The sequence below is a fragment of the Pipistrellus hanaki genome (assembly GCF_964339955.1).
Source record: "Pipistrellus hanaki genome assembly, chromosome: 2".
NCBI lineage: Eukaryota > Metazoa > Chordata > Mammalia > Chiroptera > Vespertilionidae > Pipistrellus > Pipistrellus hanaki.
In genome coordinates, this window is record NC_140504.1 from 7,938,054 (window position 1) to 7,956,569 (window position 18,516).

General features: G+C 43.5%; 1 protein-coding gene across 21 annotated transcripts in view; it reads left to right on the top strand.

Moving 5' to 3' along the window:
• The window catches only part of PCBP3 (poly(rC) binding protein 3), a 184,306-nt gene that overhangs the window by 84,612 nt on the left and 81,178 nt on the right, over positions 1 to 18,516 (top strand). For 2 of the 21 annotated variants that reach the window (XM_084876132.1, XM_084876136.1), the window contains one exon: positions 4,535 to 4,617. The exons of the other annotated variants lie outside the window; for them this stretch is intronic. The gene's annotated coding sequence lies outside the window, so the exon portion shown is untranslated. The remainder of the gene's footprint in view (positions 1 to 4,534; positions 4,618 to 18,516) is intronic. 21 annotated transcript variants of the gene reach the window in all.

The window sequence follows — 18,516 nt, forward strand, 5'->3', positions numbered from 1 at the left end:
CTATTGTAATAGAATGAGTTTCTGGGAGTGGGGAGGACATTCAAAAATATTTGAATAGATAAAGGCCATAGATCTTTCCAAAGCATTGAAAGACACCCAAGCTGTCTTTCCATGCTAGATTCTTTTCATGCTAGACTCATGAAACAGACTAAACTTACATGCATAAGTAAAAAAGCAAGGAAACAAACAAGAAATACTCTTCTCACATCTAGGCACATCATTATTGACACTAGAGACAAAGGCAATCTGAAAAGCAACCGGATTTCCAGGTGGCTGAGCGCTTTCCCAGGAGCCACAGTCTGCATCTGGCACGTGTCTCGTGGCCATGCCTTTCCAAGTGGAGGCCCGCTCCCCGGCTTATCTGCTTTGCTAGCTCATCTGTTCTGTTTTTTTCATAGTTTGTACTTAGACCAGCAAAATATAGACATAGTGATTACTCAGGCAGCTACTTTTCTCCACAATTGCTTTTCAAAACTGTACCAAATTTTAGAGTACCATCTTCCCCCCCTCCATACAATGACCTTTTTACCCCCAAAATTAAACTAACTAAATAAATTATGGTCTTATGGTTAATAAAGGGACATACATCAATTTCTTGATATAACCTTTCCCACCAAAAGAATATAGAACGAATGTCATTGTATACAGTGTTTGGATGAACACCAAACAGGTTCATGTGTGCATTTTGTGAAAGATACCATAAGGGTTGCATCTCCCATCACGCCTTGTTCTGTTGTGAATCTGTTTCCATGTGCCATCATCTTGTCATAATGATGTTATGCTGTGCTGCAACTCAGTAAATGCACTCGGTGCATAATAACCATGAGCCTTAAAAAGGCGTATAAATTGGTGAAGAAAATACACTTGAGTGGCCAGATTATTACGATTTCTGAACCCAGAATAATCTGCCACTCTCTGTATATCCTATATAATAAAAGGCTAATATACAAATTGTCCCCTTGACCAGGAGTTCGACCAGCAGGCAGGCTGGCCAACCCCCCATATCCCTTCTACCTTGCCAGTCTAGCTGGACCTCACCTATGCACTGGGCCTCTAATATATATCTATATCTATATCTATATCTATATCTATATCTATATCTATATCTATATCTATATCTATATCTATATCTATATCTATATCTATATCTATATATCTATATCTATATCTATCTATCTATCTATCTATACACACACATACATACTCTGAGTGGCCAGATTATTTTGCATTCAGAGATCATAATAATCTGGCCACTCAGTGTAATGAAGAAGATATAAGAATGTGCCTTTCAAATAGTGACTCTCTTGCACCATTCTCCTCTAGCCGGACCTCTGATAAGTCCCATCTTCCTCTTCTGAGGTATACTGTCCCACTTTCCTTATATCGCATTTTGTGCAAATGCAAATTGTGTTTTTTTGCTTTTAAATTATTTATTACTTTATAAGTTTGCTTTTACTGTGCTTGTTTTTTTAATAAAGTAGTTTTTTTTTTTCATATTCACCAGTCAAGTTACTAAATATAATTGGGTGATGCTGCTGCTGCTTTTCATATTATTTTTTAAAAATATAGTTTTATAGATTTCAGAGAAGAAGAGAGAGGGAGAGATAGAAACATCAATGACAAAAGTCATTGATTGGCTGCCTCCAGCACTCCCCAAAGTGGCAATTGAGCCCACAACCCGACATATGCTCTGACTGGTAGTCGAACCATGACCTCCTGGTTCATAGGTCGATGCTCAACAACTGAGCCATGCCTGGCTGCTTTCACTGTGTAATTGGTATATATTGTTTGATTATCTTTGGTTGGGATTGAACACATCATAATTTTCCATTACAATCAGTGGATACATTGTTCTCTTGTAGAGTAGAAAGGTTTTCAGAACAAAATAACAGCCAAAGTGATGGGAAGGCATTTAAGAGTTCCCATTACTCCTTGTCCTTGCCAGCACTTGGCAAGGAATTGCCAGACTGTTATATTTTAGGCAGTCTAGTGCATGTGTATTTACATCTATTTCTGTTTTAAATTTGCATATCTTTGATTACTAATGAGACTTGAGTACCTTTTCATGTGCTTATTGGCCACTTGGATTTCTTTTGTGAAGTGCTTTTTTTCAGTTTTACCCATTTTTCTATTTATGTCTATGGACCCCAGATGTTTTCACAGTGATTTTCACACTAGATAAAAGTGTATCAAAGTATACAAAATCTTTAGGAAAGAAAAAAAATTTCTCAATAATATATTTTCAAACATGTGAGGACTTAGGAGAAAGTGATGCTCACACGCCCTTGCTGAAAGACCTCATTGAAGATGGGACCAAATTCCATTCAAAGCCATGGAGTAAGGGGGTAAAAGGTGACAGAAAGCCTGATGGAGACCCCATGTGCATGATGTACAGGGAGTATGGATGTCCATGTCGAAGACCTCACAAGAAACAACAGTGGCATACATGGCAGTGATGGAAGAGGATGATGAGGGGTGAGCAGGCAGAGGGGACCATACATGGCAGTGATGGAAGAGGATGATGAGGGGTGAGCAGGCAGAGGGGACATTTGCTTTATGCTGTTTCAGACCAATTGACCAATGCAGAGGCATTTAAGAACATCACATAGAAATTATCAGAAAAAGAACCAAAAATAGCTAATAAGGACTCACACTGGGCAGTCGGAAGGGAGTAATGTGGTAATTCCTGTGCGCCATTCATAGTGAGTCATCAGCTATTATGCTTTGTGGACAATGGCCATGAGCAGGCCCTCCACACACACAAGGTCCAGATGTTTAGTGAACATAAACAAGAGCTTAAATTTTTGAACAGGTAAACTGATGAGGTATCATTTCACCTCTCACTTTGTCAGATATCAGAATGTGAACAGTGAATCATATAGGCAATGAGTGGCTAGAGAGAGAGAGCACTCTTGAATTTGATAGGGTATAATTTGCAGAGACCTACATGGGGAAGATTTTGGTTAACTTTTCTGAAATTAAAAATGTTCAATATTTTACTTCTTATGCTGAGGTACCTCGAAATGTGCTTATTCAAGAAAATACTAAGATTTATGAAGGTACTGTGCCAGATGTAGAGTAGGCATGTATGTGTGTTTACCCCCACCCCCACGCAGAAAGAATATCCTGGATGGACTCACAGAGATGGTGACCGTAACTGTGAGCTCAGCAAAGTAGGAATCTGACTTTGCTTTGTTTATTTATATTTTTACTCTATATTTAAATATCTATAGTTTTGAAGAGTTATGAAAACCACCAGCAAGAATTTTTATTGTTAATTTATTGTTAAAAGAATATATGCGTATTGCCACGCTTATCCAGACTCATGGTTTGTTACTGTTAATCACTGAGAAATTCACACACCACTTTGGGAGCATGCAGAGCAGAGAATGTTTTGGCATATTACTGCTACTACATAGAAGGGACACAGAATTACAGTCATTAAAATGCTGTAAATAGCAACATGTCCTGGATTTACCCTCAACCTTGGAAGGAATTTTATCTGTCCTGCTCCTTGCACAGGGGCATGCCCCAGAGGCTACAGTGCACCAATGGAGCGATGGAGCAGGATCTTCCTTCCTCACAACCCTGTCAAGTATGTTCCCTCTCTGAGCATTATCCCTCCTCTGTAAAAGTGGTGATAATTATACCTGCTTCCTAATCTGGCAAGTATTAGATGTAAGAGAATAATAATGGAAGTGCTTGTAAATAATAAACTGCTCAAGAATTGTTTGTTTCTTCCTCTTTTAGGGATTTGGCATGTCTTTTATAATCCAGTGCCTATTTCTGGAATATAGTTCTTTAGATATGAGTAAGATATTGACTATATCGTGATAGTTCATCTGAGTTTTTTGGAAGTGTGTACTTGCCACCTGAATTCTATTGAGGAGTCTTCTGAGACTCAGGCCACTCCCCAGGAGAGTTGGGGTTGGTGGCACTGGGTTACTGCACATGGAATCTCAGGGAAGACCTCCCAAGGAGGTGACAGGCAGGACCTCCTCCTTAGTCACTTTGCTGCATTGAAGTAGACAGTGGTACTTGGCTGGGATCCACAGCACTCTGGGCACCTCTGAAATCTTCCAAATGTGTTGGCCAGATTTTTAAAAATGCATTTCTGCTGTAACCAAGGAAGCATCCTGTTCCAAGTGTGTTGTAAGTCAGAAGCCACACTGAGCAGTTGAAACTTTGAGGTGCAGCCCCAGGTACACTGGCTATTAGGAAAGGGTAAAGGTTTTTTGAATAGATCAGAGAGAGGCAGAGGGGGTACCTTGGGATACAGTGGGAGCATCCACATATGGTGTGGACAGGAGCACACAATCGGGCACACACTAGGGAGCAGCACCGTGACCTATGGAATTGTGTTTGACAACTGCTAATGGCCACAAACCAAATGTCAAGTATACCAGGTGTTCTGTGACCCGCAGAATGTGAGAATGATAAGGAATGGGGCCGAGTGGGATTTTGAGGTGTGCCATAACATTGGCCTTGCTGAGTTCATCAGGTAACATGACACTTTTCCCTTGCTTTTTGGTAGATGGACAGTGTCCTCACCCTCGGGGGAAGCAGGTGGGCTGGCAGGACAGGCGTCCACAGGCCGGGAGAAGGAGACACTCCCAGGTACTCTCATCTACCCCGCTGGTGACCTGCCTGCCTGGCCCCATCCTATTGCAGACAATGACTCACCTGTGACCCCTGCTTCTCCTGGTCTGCTTTGTCCACCTGTGCCCTGCCTGCACCCAACCTCAGTGCCTGTTGGTTGACCCACCTCAGCCCAGATCTTGACCCTCCCTTCTCCCACCCTGACTGAGGTCCTCACTTCTGGTTGCTCCCTTAGCTTGACCACTTCTTTTGAAGTTCTTAACCCTGAATTGCACCCTGGCTCCCATTAACCTCCTGTCAGGGAGAATGTCACCTGCTGGTATTTATACCTTTTGGATGCAGACCTGCTTCTCAGCTGTTTGTTTCCTTTAACAGGGTCATTGGTAGTGAAATGAGAAAGAACGTCCTGTTCCTTCAGTGATGCAACCTGGAGTGTGTGGTGATGTTACTGTTCATTTGTACAGAATGTTAATACTTTCACTGGCCACAGGTCATTCTCTTCAGGTTAGAAACATAGTGAAGGTAATGAGTCACTTCAGAATCAGAATTGATTTTAGGAGTAATTCTAATAAAGCTGGGAAAATTGAAGTGTGATCTCACATTCAACAGGTTCCCTCAGCAGACAGATCAAGCACGCTTTGTTCCAGGTCCTGGTTCTAGGCTGGGTCAGGTTCACCAACAAACACACTGATAGGCTCTGCCCCCAGAGACTGTCTTCAAAGGTAGACTGCACACCTGAGAAAGCAGGTGACAGGTCCATTGATAAAGGAAAAGGGTGAGCAGGAGTAAGGGAGTGTGTGTGGGTATGTGTATGTGTCTGCATGTATGTGTGCACATGCATGCTTGCGATTGGGGGTTGTAGGTGATCAACAGGACCTTCAGGCTTGGCCTTGCTGAACAGGTGACATTTAAGTAAAGGTAAGGGTGTAACTAATGGAGGGAGAATAGCATTTCAGGCAAAGGAATAGTCAATGTGAGGCCTCAGTGTGAGGATGGTTAGAAAACAGCCAAGGGCCAGTGTAGTGGGTTGGTGAGCAAGGGGAAGGTGCACATGGATCATTGTGGCCTGTGAGAGCTCAAGTTCTATCATACCTGTAGAGCCAGCCCATAATTTCCAAGATGAAAAAGGCCTTTCCCAACTCTGCATTACCATAGCAAACTAGCCAAGTTGCTTCTCTGATAACTCTACTTGTGTAAGGGGTAATCCAGCAAAATGTGCTAGAGCTCAACAGGATCCAGCTTAATTGGCAATGCATGAAACACTGTGATAACAGCAAATAGCCTCACAGTAGGCCAGGCACTGTGTCAAGCACTTTATACATGCTAATTCTTCAAATGAGCAATTGCTGTTATTACCTAAAATGATATCCAGACAGGTGAAGCAACTTGCCTTGAGTAATGGCTACCTACAAGGTTAGTGGTGCAGAGTTAGGAAGGACAGACGGTCAGGCCACAGGCCCAGGGGCAGTGATCACACAGCCTCCACACAAAGCCTTGTGGGGCTCAGCCCCAGCCACTCTCTATCTGCTTATTATCTCTCTGCTCAGAGCAGGGGCTGTTTTCCAATCTCTGCATCTTGTGTTTTTCCTTCCTTGTGTTTTAAAGGAGCATGAGATAGTCCCTAATTCCCATCCCCAGATACCCCTGGCTGACTACTTTTTAAGTCTTGTGTTCGTCTTCAGTCAATCCAGGCAATCTGGCAATAAACAACCTACCAGCACTTGCTCTTGTAGTGGTTATTAAAAAAAAAAAAAAATCTAAACACTCTGAAAGTAGACGACATGATGTAGATTAACAATTGAGAAAAAGAGAGGGGATGGGGGAGGATAAAAACCAGATTGCTTTGGTTCAATCTACTTTAACAGAAACCCCACAGAGGAGAGCATGCATGAATCAGCAGCAATGATAGTCAGTCAAACAAGGATGGCTATTTTCTATTGATATAAAGATCATGTTTCCACAGACGAGCAAGCATCAAAATATGCATGGACAGATGGATTAGAAATAAACAGGAAAATGAACATAGCATTGCTAGCATAACATCCCATTGTATTTCTAACAATGTAACATGATTATCAAAGTGTGCAAGTGTGCTCTCCTGAGTTCAACTTAGTGTCACCTCATATGTCCTTATTTCTTCTGTGATGTATGACAGTTTGAATGATTGTTCCCCACCTCACTCCCCCTCTACCAAGGAATCTATACGCAGCACAACCATGGCTTCAGGTGATGGAGTGACTCTCCAGCACCTCTGACCCTAAGAGATCACATGACTTGTTTGGAACGGTGGGACCTTAATGGACAGAGGTGGCAGGACATAGGCCCCAAGAGTTCCTTCCCAGGCAGCTTGCCCTTTATGCTCCTGTGACCCTCCAGGAGAGAAGTATGCTGTTGCCCCTTCAGCCCAGGCCCAGAATGAATGCAGAGCAGACATGAATTGAGAGGCAAGTCTGAGTCCCGCCTGGCTAGCAGAGCAGGCAAGTTCAAATAGCATGCCATTTCACCAAGAAATTCTCTGGTATGCATTTAATCTAGGAATATTTCTTATAACTATTATGCAGTTCTCACATATAACAAAATCAAGAAAATTTCTTTAATGTCACCTAACAGTCTATATTCAAATTTCCAATAGTCTCTAAGATATCTTTTTATATTGCTCTGTTCAATAATAATCCAAATCTGGTTTACAGAATGACTTTCCTTATGATACCTAGTATTTTATTCTGTAGCTGCCACTTATCTTTTTATATGCTTTTTATTTACTGAACATACAAGCCATTTTAGAATCTCTAAATTCTACATTTGGCTGAGAGCCTATTCATGATATCTTGGCATGTCCTCTGACCTTGAGTTTCTGTAAACTAGCAGTTTTAAAGGTTTGCTTCAGACTCAGGTTCAGTTCCTCCTTCGTGCTGGACTGTGACCTTCCCATGGGGTCAAAGCACAAGGCAGAACAGAACCTGGGTCATCCCCTCTCTTTATGTTGTGGCTGGCAGCAGGTCTAGTGGTCTCTCTGAAATAATAATCTATATATATAAACACGTAAGCAACTGGCCAACCGGCCAACTGGCTGGCTGGTAGCTATGACATGCACTGACCACCAGGGAGCAGACACTCAATGCAGGAGCAGAAACTACAGGCATGGAGGCATGGGACAGATTGATGAATCTCAGAGAGAAGGGGCGAAAGGGAAGAGGGAAGGAAAGAGATTAACCAAAGACATTATATGCATACTAGAGGCCCAGTGCACGGATTTGTGCACTGGTGGGGACCCTAGGCCTGGCCTGTGGGGAGTGGGCCAAAACTGGCTCTCTGACATTCCTCAAGGGGTCCCAGATTGTGAGAGGGTGCAGGCCAGGCCGAGGGACCCCACCAGTGCACAAATCTGTGGACCGGGCCTCTAGTTGTCTATAAGTAGAAATTTGACCTTGTTCATGTTCTGAAATACAGTCTCCATAGCAAAAGACAAATGTGTGCTGGATTCTTTCATTTTTGTGTATTGATGATTAAAACACTGTGTAGGTTTCACCTAACAACCTCCAGAGAAGAATGACGTTTCTATTCTTGTGATTCAGATTCATTATGACTCATGGATTATTATGTATTTGCTGTAATTCAGTCCACTGCAGCTCCTATTTTTTTGATGTTCGCAATGTTATATATCTCTGGCACCCAGAGCCCTTCAAGGCGGCCCATGTGTGATTTTGAAATTACCTCATTAGTCTTATGAGTTGCCTTCCTTTTAGTGTAAACCAGATGTTTCAGGCCCAACTTGTACATTTACTTATTTGTATAATAAACCACTCCTCCAAGAAACCTGCCCTTTTAGGGTCTAGACTCTGAATGGTAGAGGTGTTCATAACTCCTAGAACTATTCCCACAAAATGTGCTAGAATACATTTTTTTTTTTTTTTTTTTAAAGTAAAACCTGTAGTTCATCCAGACAATGGAATACTGTTTGGTGACAAAAACAGATGAGCCATCGCCCAGCTGGTATGGCTCAGTGGTTGTGTCTACCCATAAACCAAGAGGTCACAGGTTTGATTCCCAGTCAAGACATATACCCAGGTTCTAGGCTCGATCCCCAGTAGGGGCCATGCAGGAGGCATCCGATTGATGTTTCTCTCTATCCCTCTCCCTCTCCCCTCCCCTCTCTCTCTCTAAAAATAAATAAATAAATAAATAAATAAATAAATAAATAAATAATTAAAAATTTTTAAAAAATGAAAGAAATGAGCCATCAAGCTATAAAAAGTCACCACAGAATATGAAGTTTGTAATGTTAAATGACAGAAACCAATCTGAAAAGTAGCATAGTGTAGTATTCTACTATCTCAGAAAATTACACAATTTAGAAAGAATCACACAAGGTATATCTGTGGCCACTATAGAATTAAATAAAAAACAACTAATAAAAAGATATCATGAACTTAGCAAATATTTGAAAATTAAGCAACACATTAACTCACACAAAGGTCAAGGAAATAAATTGTAAGAGAAATTGGAACTTTTGATAAAATGATTTTAAAACAACAATCAGTATCTGTGGGATACAGCTAAAGCTGAGCTGAGAAAAATGTAGAGTTGTATTAGAAAAGTGTAAAATTAATGATATAAGTTTCTATCTTAAGAAACTAGAGAAAGTAGAGCCAATTAAGTTCCAAGTAAAGAAGGAGATATGATAGGCACAGTGATGCCCTTGACCTAGTCCCTGGGACTTCTGAATATGTGACCTTACCTGGCAAAGGGACTTTGCAGATGTGATTAAGTTCACAGACCTCAGGACAGGAGATTATCCTGGATTATTCAGTAGGCCCAGTCCAATCACAGGCATACCTTAGAGTGGAGAATCTCTCTGAGCTGAGTTAGAGAGAAAAGGGATGATGAATGCAGGATCAGAGAGACATGCGGCCTTGCTGAGGTAGGAGGCAGAGGAAGGGGTCACAACCTGGGGAGTATGGGAAACCTCTAGACACTGGAAAAGACAAGGAAGCGATTCTGCCGCTGTATTCTACTCGGTACAATGGCAGCCTTCTCAGAGACATCTTCTAGAAACTTCAGATCCAGACTGAACCGTGAGGAAGAAGGGTCCAGCCAGCACAGTGACTCACATACTATCAGGCCAGGGAAAGGAGACTTGGGAGAGGGGCAGCCCAATCCTGGCTGAGGAGGGCCCACAGGGAGTTCTTGGTCACGTCTCCTCAACCCACTACCACGGTGATGGTGCACATCTCAGTCCAGGGACAGGGACCGCATCCCCTGTGAAATCCAATGAGCAGTCTAAACCCTAACCCTCAAGCCCACGGTCACATAAGGCCAGGATGTGCTCCAGGTAAGGGAGCAGGTTTGAAGATACTAGTAAACCTCCTTCCATGAGATGGGTCATCAGATTTATAATTTGAAAAATGGTTTTATTTCTCACTATGAACTATTTCAAACCTAGAGATATTAAAGCAATGAGAAACCAGTGTACCTGATATTAAGAATTAACAAATGATAAACCAGTGTACCTGATATTAAGGATTAACAAATGATAACAAATGATATTTGCTTCAGCTTATTTTTAAATGAATAAAACACAAAACACTAAAGAACAAGGGCCCGGTAGCCTCTTCTCTGCCCCAGTGCCTCCCAGGCCCTTCCACCAGAAGTGGGCATTGCCTCTTGCACAATCATCCTTCTCCATGGTACATGAGTTCCCAACAACATGCCCTGTCATACCATCTGCTCAGAAAGCCAGCAGCAATGGTATAGCACTGCACATGTCCCACTGCTGCTCACATTCAAGACTTAACAGTACAGATGCATGTGGATCTAACTTTTCATTCCACAGAAGATATATTTATACACACTAGCCCTCACTAAAGACCCCCAGGGGGTTGAAACCATGGGTAGCACTAAACACTGCCTATACAAGGTTTTCTCCTATACATATACACCTAAGATAAAGGTTAATTTATAAATTCGGCACAATAAGAGATTAACAATAATAACTAATAATAAAATAGAATAATAGCAATATTCTCTAATAAAAGTTCTCTCTCTCAATTTTTATATTTCTCAGTCTGCACCTATTTCTGAGTCTGTGTGACCATCCCTTAATTTCAGTATATGGCTTGGTGTCACCTGTTTCAAGGGATCCCTTGCTGAAGTCCTCATAAAGACTTAATACTTTTTGGAACAACACATTGCCATCAACCAGAATACATTTTTGGTTCATGTCTTCTACCCACAAATTAATGTCTTTTTTATCTAAACTAAGCACTTACCACACACTGTGGCCATAATCTCTGCAGTTTAAGGTGCAACAGCAAAACTATTATGAATATCTTTCTCCTTCCTCACAATTTCACAGATAGAAGAGTCATTCTTATCATAAATCTCAGCAACCTCAGCATACAATCTTTTTTATTTACTTATGAAATTGAGAGCATTTACCTTTTCATTTAAGGGAAGCACTTTACAGTATCTCTTTGGCATCTTGATTGGAGTTGCCAGCATCACTGCTCTTATGTTTTGGGGCCGTTATTAAGTAAAATAAGGGTGACTTGAACACAAACACTGTGATACAGTTGCGATATAGTCAATTTAATAATCCAGACTACTAATGGACAGAGAGTATATACAGCGTGGAGTTGCAGGACAAAGGGATGATTCACATCCAAGATAGGATGGAGCGGACGATGTAAGATTTCAACATGCTGCTCAGAATGGCATGAGATTTAAAATGTATGAATTATTAATTTCTGGGATTTTCCATTGAATGAATATGTTTGGACTATGGTTGACTGTGGTAACCATGGGTAACTTAAACAGTGGAAAGTAAAACCATGGATTGGTGGGGGCAGAGGGGTCCTGCTGTATCTAGTCTCATGTAAACTTGGCATTTCTGAATATTTGCACAGGAACTTGCTCAGATGTGTGTCCTTGTACACATGTGCCTGGTTTTTCTCATGTGTATTATAAGGAGTGGGAATGCTGGGTCCTGAGAACATGATAGTCCTCCATTTACCTGGACACTGCCAGGCTATTCTCCCAGGTGGAAGCCACAATCTGGCTACAGCCCTCCCCCCCCCCCCCCCCCCAACCCAGCAGCATCTGAGGGCCCTCTAGCATGCTAATCAGCCTTCCAAAACCTCATCCTATGTTTGCCAGTGAAGTTATGAAGCGGCCCTCCCTGTCCTACTTCTCATTCCTGGAGCTGAGGGGAGTTGGTGGGGCTGAGGGAGGCAGGGCCCCTCTGTGGACACTGGCCAGGAATTTCCTCCTCCATGGCTTTGGTGCAGTCTCTGCTTCATTTTCTTCTTAGGAATAGGTTTTCCTTTGTCTTCCTCATCTGTAGCCGCCTTTGCATAGTTTGCTTGCAGGCCGAGCTCCTGAGTGCATGAGGAGGTTCTCAGAGGATACTGAGGACCCTGGGCTATGCTGAGATGTGAGGGGAGGGGAGGGGAGGCAAAGAAACAGGGCTGGAGAGCTGGTGGGGCCCTGCAGGACAGGAGCAGGTTCCAGGGTCAGGCTCCTGCTGTGTACCCAATAAGACACTGTGGGAGGATTGGTGGGAGAGAGGTTCCCACATCCACATCCCTGCCAGCAGAAGGCCCAGGAGAATAGGCAGAATAACGGAGCTTTCAGACACTGCACCATTTAATGGTGGACAAGAAAAAAAATGTGTGTGGAATCAGAAAAGGAGCATTCCCAAGGGCAGAGAGGGCTGGGCTGATGTGGCAATAGCCACAGAAAGAGAGGTTTTTCAGAAAGGAACATAAGAATAGTCAATAATTCATTGACTTTAAAAATTGGCAGGTCATGCATAAGTTGTGTCCACAGCCTCAAGGCAGGGAGGAGATGAAAGGCTGGCCAGATGTGGACAAGACAGGCTGCAGCTCAAAGTTTCTTTTAAAAAATGCAGGCCGAGCAGTTAAAGATAACTGTAATTATAGATACTAAAAAGGGTGGCATTAAAGTTATTTGTGGTAATATGATTCTCTACATAATACATCCTGACTTATGTGACTCAACACGACATAGTTTACTGATGGCAGATTATAAACTAAAGATGAAAAAAATATCTTTATATAATAATTACATTAGAAATAAAAATATAAAATGATCAGGAATAACTTGAATAAGGATTGTGTAAGGTTATACCAGAAAACTATAAAACTTCACTGGATGGAACATGGGCAGACAGCCCTGGCATGTCTCTGAATTGGAAGACCCTTCCTCCCAACGTAAATGGATAATTTTAATGGGAGGCCAACCAAAATCCAACTAGGTTTTTAGAGGGACTCGAACGCTCATTTGGAAGTACAGAGGAGTGAAAGAGAGTTTGGGGAGGGGGCATAATATGGATTATAACATGACCTTTTTATAGAAACAGAAAAATAGCCATAAGATGGATTGTATCCAAACACTCTAAAAGGGCAAGCATGAACAATAAGTTATTGCGATAAAGGTGGCACTTCTCGTAAGTAGGGAAATTTGATTAATTATAAAAAATCTCTGAGATGACTGGCTAGTTCTTTAAAAACACAACAACAAGGCACAGTCATCACTTGGCTTTGTGATCTATCTCCCAGCCCCATTTGCACTCTGTGCTGCTGGGCTGAGTCTGCAAGCACCACCTCCAATGTCCACCTAGGCTTTGTTTCTCTACTGCTGAACAATAAGTGCCCACAACCTAGGGCTTAAACAGCAGCACTTATCAGGAAGAGATCTGGACACAGGATAGTTGGTTCTCTAGGGGAAAGGCTCACATGTGCAGGAGTCAGTGGGCTGGTTCCCACCTGGAGCTGGGGCCTCTTCCTGGCTGAGTGTAGCTCCCTGTGGCTACAGAACTGATGTCAGTTTCCTCAAAGTTGGTCAGCTCCCAGAAGCTGCCTGCATTCCCTTCAGCACAGTCCTCCTCTGGACTCTTCTCATGTTTCCAATCTCAGGCTTCCTCCATCACTGACTTCTCACTCAGACTTACTGGTAAATGACTCATGTGACTGGATCAGGCACCCAAATCACCTGTCTTCTGATTCGGTCAGCTGACTAGTAGTCTTAATTACATCTACAAAATCCCTTTGCCAGGCTATACAACATAATCAGGGGACCATGTCCCATGTCCTACACTCTCTCATGGGGAAATCAAGAAAGGTTTGCACACCAGGTGGAAATCTTAGGGGCCATCCTACATTTACACCCACCATACCTCAAAGGCTGGCTTTCTGTCAGGTTCTCCAGCAGGAGGTCCTGGAGGGAGGTCTGGAGACAGGAAGGCAGACAGGTTCCTTCTCTGGCTCATCAGGCAGTGGGAGGAGGGACCTTGGCAGAGGCAGCTTCTTTTCCAAAACTCAGCCCCTCAGAATCTCCACCAGCACTAGAGCTGGGGCAGCTTCCCTAGGTGACAGGACACTCCCTGAGGCATGGTGACTCCCAATGAGGCATTGTGACTCCCAGCTGGTGGCTCTAGTCTGGGGACCTGAACTGTAGAGACCACTGCGCTAATCTCCATGACTCAGCAGCTCTCAGCCTCAGCTCCTCATTCTAAATAGGGATGAGAAAACACCTACCTTTCAGCTTTTCGAAAAATACTCTATAATTTGCAAAGTGCTATACAGATGGAGAATTTTAAGCCTTATTTTCTCAGGATGATACTGGAGTAAGAATAGGAGATAAAAGAAAGGAGCAAAGTAAAGAATGCATTTCCTGTATTATTTCTGAAGATGTCCAGGTCCACACAATGCCAAGATCTGACTATTTGCTGGTGGGGCTGGGAAGAAAGGAAGACCTATGCCACATGTTCTGGGGAGGACACATCTGACCACTCCCGTACGCAGAGCTAGGAGCCTACATCTGGTTCAGGTCATCCCCACAGACATGCCCTCACTCACTGGAGTAGGAAATAAGGAGTGAGATTCAGTCTGCCACAACCAGAGATGGAGTATAGCTCACTTCATCCTTTCCTGTGCAGACACCTGGGTACCGGGTGCGCCAGCCCAAGAGATTGGGGAGTGAAACTCGAAGTCAGGCACACTGAGTGCCTGGCTGTGTAGCCCCCAGAATCTTGGCCTCATCTGAGTCATCAAACCTCTTGGAAAAGGGTGATGGCAACCGGCACCTTGCTCCCTGCACTCCTAGGATGAAACCAACCTGGGCTTTTCAGGCAGGACCCACAGGAGTCATGGGAACAGTGTCACTCTACTTCTCCCCCAGGAAAGGAGCAACAAAAATGACTATTGTTCTTGGCCAAACTGCTCTAAGGGGTAAATGATATAACACCATTAGCAATGAATAAATTTTAAAAATCATGAGCAAAATTAAAAATAAGATTATGGCTAGCACATAAGCAAAAAATACTGAACCCACTTGCATTGTCACCACACTCAGAAGGAAGTGGGGGGCTCTGTTGGCTCAGAAACGCCTAGCTTTCCTTTAGCTACAAGAAGTGGCCAGAGGAACTCTTTGCACAGAAACACAGGTTCATAGGCAGGACCAGTTTACGAAGGAAAGAAAAATACAATTCACACCCAGCCTCCATTTTTGAAAGGGCTTTGCAATGGATTTTCAATGACTATCTCCCTGAAACTAAAAGATCAAAGCAAAAGTTCTCACAACAAAATAAAGATTTTTTTTTTATTTCAAATTATAACTCTGTCCAATACAAAGTAAATGTTTTACTCTTTATTGAAAATACGAAAAATTGTTATAAAGAACCCATAGGAATTCAAAGAAATATATGAGGATCAATTAAAAGTGGGGAAAACCCTTAACCTATCCTGGATACATGAGGAGGGCACACTCCGTGTCCCTGTGGTTGCCACCCTGGCACCTCCAGCCCTTCCCCCACTGTATTCTCATGCCCTCACTTGCTCCCCAGAAGCCCTACCCTGAGTTCCTCGGAATGCTATGCTCCCACTTTCCTGCAGGCCTCTACTCCCTCTGAAGCCAAAGGGACATTCCAAGAGCACAAACTGGTCTGCCTACTTGTAAGCCCCAGGCTTTCCAGTATCCAGGAGAAAGTGTAAGTTCCCCAGCTAGGTGGCCCTGCCCCTGAAACCTCCCCACATCATTCATGCTCCACTTCCCCTCCCCTCACCCTGCTGACCCCACCCTCAGAACCCAACCTCAAGGGTCTGGGCCATTACAGCCCTTAGCTCTCACAGCCCATTTACAGGCTCGTAAATGTGATTATCTTTCATGACTGTTAAGCCAAGAGAGCTGTTTTATGTTTTGAAAGATTATCCTGACTACATATGACAGGACCTTGGCTCTGATGAGGCTTTGCCACAGGCTGGAATGCCTCAGGCCCTAGCCCATCTGCAGGACTGGACAGAAAGGGCCCCTTGTTGGAGTCCTGTAAGGAGGAATGGAGCAATGAGAGTTAAGCAGCATGTATACCCTATCAGGGGCACCCCAAAACGAGGAACTTCCTCTAGCCACCCAGCTGAGAGGCCCTTGAGGAATAGCAGGGAAGCTTGCAGATGGATGGTCAGCACCACAGGTCTACTAACTGGCTAGCTCAGTAATGTCATTAAGAGACACTGGAGGGACACATACCATGAAATTTACAAAGGTGATTTGTTTTTTATTATAATTCATTTAAATTTTGGTATATCACAGACAATAATCATATGGATTTGAATCTTTACATGCTGCTGAAACCGGTTTGGATCAGTGGATAGAGCGTCGGAGTGCGGACTGAAAGGTCCCGGGTTCAATTCTGGTTAAGGGCATGTACCTTGGTTGCGGGCACATCCCAAGTAGGGGGTGTGCAAGAGGCAGCTGATCGATGATTCTCTCTCATCGATGTTTCTAACTCTCTATCCCTCTCTCTTCCTCTCTGTAAAAAATCAATAAAATATATCTTTTAAAAAAAATGAATCTTTACATGCTGTTTCCCTGCTGTATTATCTGACTGGCATGAGTCAAACATTTGCTAATGTGATGATCAGCAGATGCAGTGAGGGGCCCTGATTAGCAAACACTGTTTAGAATTCCTTCCAAAGAAAAAGGTAGTCCAAAGCAGAAGCTGTGAAAGAAGCACAAAGCAGTTAGATAAAAGGTATGGTTTTCAAGACAGACAAGTGAATAAAATGGAATGACCGGTGCAGTGCCAGATGTGAGTCATTTCCTGTGAAATCTCCTGGAGAAGAGCAGATACAGTGAGAAAGTATTGTGTTGTTTGTGTGTGATCCTTACTGGGCCGATTCCCTTTTCCCATCGAGAGGCCCCTGCAGCCAGTAGGTGGCTGGCCTGGGACAGATGGCAGCCTGCGCTGTGAAGGGGAGAGGAGCTGGTTAAGTCAGGCCAAGAGCTGAGGCATCACAAGGACTTACACAGGCTGGACGTCACAGATATATCAGTCCATACAGCTCTCCTGCACAGTTACATCCGGGATGAGACTTCTGCAGGCACGCATCACAAAAAGACAGGATGACAACCATGCCATGGGCAGAGCTGGAGAGCGTTCCAGGGTCAGACAAGTGGGCATGGAAATAAGAATGGACCAAGTCTGGTCCTTTGAGTTAAGATGTCCTAATTCCTGGAAGGACACCCGGGTAAGGAGTAGAGGAGTATCAGAGCCTGAATAGGTGAAGGTATGGGAGGAATAAAGGTTCTGTGTTCCCTCCCCTCACCCTGCTGACCCTACCATCAGGCAGAAGGCAAGATTCCTTCCTGGATATTGACCTAGGAGTAAGGCTGTATGGGACGACACAGCTATGTGCATGGCAGTGCAGGTGCTGAGCCTGAGGACACAGTGCAGATAACCATGATGAGCAGCAGAGAGCCAGCCCAGGCTAGCTTTGTGGCTGGAGTAGAGGCCTAATGATTGGGGCTAAGGTCAAGATCAAGTCCACATCTTGTATCTGTGCCAGTGAGGTCAGACCTGAGGCCTGTCTCAGGAACATCAGTGCCACAAACATGCCTAGTGCATTACCTACTTCATGCTCAGCCAGCTGAAGTCACAGCTTCCTTGGTTTTGATGGGTTTCTCCTTTGCCACAGCCCCTATCTATAAAAGGAGACATTGTCTCAACTTCAGAGACCTAGTCTGAGGTCACTGCTGGAATATGGCTTGAAGCCCACAGGCCAGCTCCTTTGGCCTGCTTTCTATGGCCGTGCAGTATGGCTCCCAGGGGTGTCTGGCTTGCTTGGGGTGTAAGCAGAAAGCTCTACATGAGAAGCAGCTGTGTGCCCTGAACCAAGCCAACTTTAGGGCTTTGCTGAGCCCCTCTCTTTGCCATTGGCCCTCCAACCTCCCCATCACCCAGATGTCAGTGCTGCTTCTAACTGCATGTGAATCATGAGTCCCCAGAGAACCGTGGCACCATGGCCAGTTTACACTTCACACTGAAGAAAAGTAGCCACAGTGACAGTATGAGGTACTGAAACCAGAAAAGCTGCCTCGAGATGCCAACCTGGGCAGTGAGCTCAGGGCCAACTGCCCTTCTAGGCCTCCTGCACTTAAAAGCCAACATCACTTCAAAATCTTCTCATCAGATTAAAAAAAATATATATTTCAAAATATTTATTTTTTTAAATTAAAATTCCAGTTTGAAGAAATAATGAGAGGGGGTGGGAAAGCCTGATTCCAGCAACGCTGGCTCATCTTCAAGTCCCCACTCAGCACATTCAAGTGTCATCATGTCCTCCCAAAGTTCCCCAGGACATCTGTCCAAAGGAGAAGGGCCATCATATTTTCCCCTGAGGAATTCATTGTACTTATTTATTTGGACAACTTTTTATTGTGATTTATCTTGAGAAAAATTGTATGAATATTACAAATAATGTTTGTATACTTAATTGTTTCTCTAACTGTTCACATTTAGGCTCACTTATTTGTCATGTATTTATTCATTCACTCATTCATTTATTCATTGGTTCTCCCTATTGATTTGCAGTTTCTAAGAGTGATTAGCAGACATCATGC